The sequence below is a fragment of the Chiloscyllium punctatum genome, chromosome 18, assembly GCF_047496795.1.
Source record: "Chiloscyllium punctatum isolate Juve2018m chromosome 18, sChiPun1.3, whole genome shotgun sequence".
In the NCBI taxonomy this organism is placed as follows: Eukaryota; Metazoa; Chordata; class Chondrichthyes; order Orectolobiformes; family Hemiscylliidae; genus Chiloscyllium; species Chiloscyllium punctatum.
The window spans coordinates 73,433,366-73,439,946 of NC_092756.1; the positions used below are offsets into that span (position 1 = coordinate 73,433,366).

The window sequence follows — 6,581 nt, forward strand, 5'->3', positions numbered from 1 at the left end:
GCAAAGTTGGAGTTTGGTTGATTTCTCATCTGTCCGTTTGGGAAGAAATGGGAGGCGGGATCAATTTATCAAGCAGCCAACAATGTGGCATGAGATGGAAGGGGTAAGAACCAATTAGTGAGAGGACAACACACAGAAACACACACGATGAGAGGTCAGGGTGTAGTATTTAAAGGCTGCCATTGGCAGACAGCATGTTGGGCCCCAGTGGCCTAATGGATAAGGCACTGGCCTCCTAAGCCAGGGATTGTGGGTTCAAGCCCCATCTGGGGTGTCTCTGCGGCTTATCCTTTATTTCTAATCTATTTTGGAAAAATCCCCATCTCTGCATTCAGTTGATGGTCAGTGGTATCCAACATGATCTTGCACAAGATTTTCGAGGATCTGCAGGATTGAATGTTGAAGGTGGTGATCAAGTGGCTGCTGTTTCTGGATGGGGACGAGATTCCTAAGAGTGCGGTTGGAGAGTTTGCTTTTGGAAGCTAGCTCTCATCACACTCTCATCAACAAACCAACCCTTCAACACTGATCCCGCCAGAACATCGGATATTACTGACAGAGAATACCCTTGCCAACGTTTATAGGTGCACCATCGACAGCATTCTGTCTGGATGTCTCAGTACCTGGTATGGCAACTGTACCATTCAAGATCGGAGACAGTTCCAGAGAGTGGTGAACTTGGCCCAGACAATCACAAAGGCCAACCTCCCATCTATAGAATCCATCTCCCAGGCCCACTGTCAAGGAAAGGTCTCCAGCATTCTCAAAGATCCATCTCACCCTGGCAATGTTTTTCTACAACCTCTACCATCGGGGAGAAGGTACAGAAGCCTGAACACATGCACCAACGGTTTTGAAACAGTTTCTACCCTACTGTTGTTAGAATACTGAACGGTCTCACAGGCTCTCAATATTCGCCTGTACCTGTGTTTTTGTTCCTGCTGCTGTTTCCCTATTATTTACTTATCTATGTTACTGAACTCTGTGAGCTGCCTGTATTGCTCACAAGACAAAACTTTTCACTGTGTCTATCATTACTTGCAAACCAAATATTTTCAATGAATCTTCCATCTTTCGGGTCACTGTTATCTTGGTCCAACTCATTGAATGTAAATATAAATTATTGAGTGTGGAATAACTTTATTTCACCTGCATGTTTTCCTGTTAAATACCAACAGAACAGTATAGGGGTCAATCAAGCTCAATGTTTGTACAGCCAACATTGAAGGAATGGTCCCAGAAAGACAAGAACAAATGGGTCAATGTTAATTCCTGCATCAGTGAGGAAACGAACAACAGATGAGGCGACTGTGGGGAAACAGACATTTGACTGTTTAATTTCAGATCAATGAATCTTCGAATGTGACTGCATATACTGAAGCCCATCATGTCAATGCTGTCTCTTTGGGAGAGCTGAGAAATTAATTCCACTCCCTTTCGCTCCAGTTCATCAAACATTTGTTGCCACATGGATCAAACTGACTTGGAAATGTTTTAATTCCATGATCTCAAAGCAGCCATGTAGAGTTTTAAAGACATTAGGTCAGAGATTAACTTAATTTGAATGGAGAGAATGCAGTGAGAGGGTTTTAATTGGAGAGAATGTTTAAATTGAAAGTATCCCCAGAAGGGATGTAAACCATAGGCAGTAGCTGAGAGGGAGTGGGTACAATCTGAAGTGACAATATTTCAGTTGAATAAAGGGAAATATGGAGCTATGAGGGAGCAACTGGCCAAAGTTCAATGGTTTAATACCTTAACAGGGAAGACCGTGGAGGAACAATGGCGGATATTTCTGTGTATAATGCAGAAGATGCAGGATCAGTTCATTCCTAAAAGGAAGAAAGATCCCAGGAGGAGACATGGGCGGCCGTGGTTGACAAGGGAAGTAAAGAAACATATAAGGTTAAAAGAGAAAAAGTATAACTTAGAGAAGATAAGCGGGAAAACGGAGGACTGGGAAGCTTTTAAAGAACAACAGAGGATTAGTAAGAAGGAAATACGCAGAGAAAAAATGAGGTACGAAGGTAAACTGGCCAAGAATATAAAGGAGGATAGTAAAAGCTTTTTTAGGTATGTCCAAGGCAAAAAAATGGTTAGGACAAAAATTGGGCCCTTGAAGACAGAAGCAGGGGAATATATTACTGGGAACGAAGAAATGGCAGAGGAATTAAATGGGTACTTCAGATCTGTGTTCACTGGGGAAGACACAAGCAATCTCCCCGAGGTAACAGTGGCTGAAGGACCTGAACTTACGGGAATTTCTATTTGCCAGGATTTGGTGTTGGAGAGACTGTTAGGTCTGAAGGTTGATAAGTCTCCGGGACCTGATGGCCTGCATCCCAGGGTACTGAAGGAGGTGGCTCGGGAAATTGTGGATGCGCTGGTGATTATTTTCCAGAGTTCAATAGAATCGGGGTTGGTTCCTGAGGATTGGAGGGCGGCTAATGTTGTGCCACTTTTTAAGAAGGGTGGGCGGGAGAAAGCAGGAAATTATAGACCAGTTAGTCTGACCTCAGTGGTGGGAAAGATGCTGGAGTCTATTATAAAGGATGAAATTACGGCACATCTGGATAATAGTAACAGGATAGGACAGAGTCAGCATGGATTTATGAAGGGGAAATCATGCTTGACTAATCTTCTTGAATTTTTTGAGGATGTAACTCGGAAGATGGACGAGGGAGATCCAGTGGATGTAGTGTACCTGGACTTTCAGAAAGCTTTTGATAAAGTCCCACACAAGAGGTTAGTGAGTAAAATTAGGGCGCACGGGATTGGGGGCAAAGTACTAGATTGGATAGAGAATTGGTTGGCTAATAGGAAACAAAGGGTAGTGATTAACGGCTCCATTTCGAAATGGCAGGCAGTGACCAGTGGGGTACCGCAGGGATCCGTGCTGGGACCGCAGCTTTTTACAATATATGTAAATGATATAGAAGATGGTATCAGCAATAACATTAGCAAATTTGCTGATGACACAAAGCTAGGTGGTAGGGTGAAATGTGATGAGGATGTTAGGGGATTACAGGGTGACCTGGATAAGTTAGGTGAGTGGGCAGATGCATGGCAGATGCAGTTTAATGTGGATAAATGTCTGGTTATCCACTTTGGTGGCAAGAACAGGAAGGCAGATTACTACCTCAATGGTATCAAATTAGGTAAAGGGGCTGTTCAGAGAGATCTGGGTGTTCTTGTCCACCAGTCAATGAAGGCAAGCATGCAGGTACAGCAGGTCGTGAAGAAGGCAAATAGCATGCTGGCCTTCATAACAAGAGGGATTGAGTATAGAAGCAAAGAGGTGCTTCTGCAGCTGTACAGGGCCCTGGTGAGACCACACCTGGAGTACTGTGTATAGTTCTGGTCTCCAAATTTGAGGAAAGACATTCTGGCTATTGAGGGAGTGCAGCGTAGGTTCACGAGGTCAATTCCTGGAATGGCAGGATTGCCTTACACGGAAAGACTGAAGCGACTGGGCTTGTATACCCTTGAGTTTAGAAGACTGAGAGGAGATCTGATTGAAACGTACAGGCTTATGAAAGGACTGGACACTCTGGCAGGAGGGAACATATTTCCGTTGATGGGGGAGTGCCGAACCAGAGGACACAACTTAAAAATACGGGGTAGACCATTTAGGACAGAGATGAGGAGAAACTACTTCACCCAGAGAGTGGTGGCTGTGTGGAATGCTCTGCCCCAGAGGGCAGTGGAGGCCCAGTCTCTGGATTCTTTTAAGAAAGAATTGGATAGAGCTCTTAAAGACAGTGGAGTCAAGGGGTATGGAGATAAGGCTGGAACAGGATACTGATTAGGAATGATCAGCCATGATCATATTGAATGGCGGTGCAGGCTCGAAGGGCAGAATGGCCTACTCCTGCATCTATTGTCTATTGTCTATTGTCTATTGTCTAAGATCAGAGATGGAGCTGTTAGGTCACTGGGACAACACGTGCTTCTGGGGCCATGTCAGGAGAATTGATCCCCTCAACCTTGGTTGTGTTCATGTCAGAACAATGCTGCACTCTCCCAACATTTATGTTCACCAACATTTCACGAGTTTCATCCCACCATCAAACTCACCATGGACTACTGTTTAGTATCTGTCTCATTCTTGGACACATGCATCTCCATCAAGGATGGGCACCACAGCACCTCACTCAACCACAAACCCACCCTCAACATATTAAAACAGCCGTTCCCTCTGTACAAGCCGTACACTTACACAGGATCTGTTCAGGTGAGGGGGAATGTGAGGGGCACTTGGAAGTACACAAGGATGCCCTGATAAGAATGTGATACGATGCTTAACTCATCAATCGCCAGTTCTGACATGCCCCAGGGAGAAACTGCAATGACCTCCTCAGGAGACAGACACGAGCTGCAACCAACAGGGTACCCTTCACTGTCCAGTACTTACCAGGAGCTGAGAAGCTACGTCACATTCTCCACAGCCTGCAACACATTATCGATGAGGATGAGCACCTCGCCAAGACCTTCCCCACCCCTCCACTTCTCACCTTTAAACAGCCACCAAACCTTAAACAGACCATTGTTCACAGCAAACTGCCCGGCCTTCAGGACAACACCAAACACCCCTGTCACAGCAGACACTGTAAAACGTGTCAGAGTGTCGCCATGGATACCGCCATTACACACGGGGACATCTCCCACCATGTACGCGGCAGGTACTCACGTGACTCGGCCAATGTTGTCTATCTCATACGCTGCAGGGAAGGATGCCCAATGCATGGTACATTGGCGAGACCGAGCAGAGGCTACGGCAACAGATGAATGGGCACCGCGTAACAATCACCAAACAGAGGTGTTCCCTCCCAGTCGGAGATCACTTCAACGATCAGGGACTTTCAACCTCGATCCTTCAGGTAACCATCCTCCAAGGTGGGCTTTGGGACAGGCTACAACGAAATGTGGCCGAGCAGAGGCTGATAACCACGTTTGGTACCCATGGGGATGGCCTCAACTGGGACCTTGGGTTCATGTCACACTACAGCTGACCCCACTGCACTACACACACACACACACTCACACACACACACACACACACACACTCACACATCCTGTTACACAATACACATACATGCTCCCACACTCACACCCACACACACACCTTCTCACAAATATATACCCCATTACACTCAAACACATACACATACACACACTCTCACAGACACTCACACCATCGCCCCCTCCCACGCACACCCAAATGCACACACTCACTCGGTCTCCCCTGCATGCACACACATATACGTTTGTGGGGTGAATTTGTACGTTCAGAATTATGTTTTGTTTTGCTCAAAAACTGCATTAAACCATGTCATATTCTGTAAATGCCACTTTAGAAATAGAATCAGTCTGACCGAACATTGGGACACAGACAGATTTTAACCTCACATCTTCAATGCATTATCTGAGCTGAGATGGCACTGATTGTTAAAACTCTCTTGAGAATGTAACTTTAACAAAGGTCTGGGATGTACATAACAAGGAACTGAAACGAACATGATCATTCTAAAATATGAAAGACTTCTGCTTAATTTGTTTAATATTACATGCCATGACACTGCAATCCTGTTGCTAAAACTTCAGTGTTTTACGATCCTGCTCCACAACCACCTGATGAAGAAGCAGCGCATCGAATGCTAGTGTCTCCCAATAAACCTGTTGGACTACAGCCTGGTGCTGTGTGATTTGTAACGTTGTCCGCCCCAGTCTAACAACTGCTCCTCCAAATCATAACCTTTATGTCAATGACTGGTGCGTTTTGGATGATAATGTAAAACATAACAATAGAAACCATCCAAAGTTGGGGCTTGATGTTTTCAAGTCATTACACTATGACTTTTCCCCTGGCGGTATACTCCATTGTGGGATTGTTTTTATCCATTTCCAGGGCGTGAACATTGCTGGCTAGATCAACATTTATTGCCTCTCCCTAGTTTCCCCTGAAAGGTGATGGGGAACTATCTTTTTGAACCACTGCAATCCATGTGCTGCCTGTATCTCCTTTCGAACTGATTGAAGATTTAACAGGAGTGAGTCGGCCATTTTGGATTTGTTCAATACATTCCCATCACTTGTATGACCCTTTGATATTTTACTTATACATTCTGTGTCTGATGCCTCCTCTCTCATTACACCTGATGAAGGAGCAATGCTCCAAAAGCTCATGTTTTCAAATCGACCCGTTGGACTATAACCTGGTGTGGTGTGATTTTTGACCATTTGTTGGAGGTAAACCTACAATGAATCAATGGAGGGTGTTCCAGGATTGTTACCGAGCTACAGGGAAGGAATGCGATATGTTTCTGACTAGGCCAGCGTTTATTGCCCAGAGGGTGAGTCAACCACATTGCTGTGGGTCTGTAGTCTCACCAGGTTTTCTTCCTGAAAGGAGAATATGGAACCAGTTAGCTTCCGAACAAACCTCAATAGCAATATATGGTTCCCATCAGACAAAGCTCCTCCTGAGCTGAGATTTCTCCACCTTGTATGGTGGGATTACAGTCCATCTCCCCCACACCATGAACTTGGTGTTCTGGATTCCTACTCCAGGTCTAGCACTG

General features: G+C 45.2%; 1 non-coding gene across 1 annotated transcript; it reads left to right on the forward strand.

Moving 5' to 3' along the window:
- The first annotated feature begins 201 nt into the window (after nucleotides 1-201).
- On the forward strand, nucleotides 202-274 carry trnar-ccu (transfer RNA arginine (anticodon CCU)). Its single transcript has one exon. It is a non-coding gene; the product is annotated as a tRNA-Arg (tRNA).
- Nucleotides 275-6,581: the final 6,307 nt, after the last annotated feature.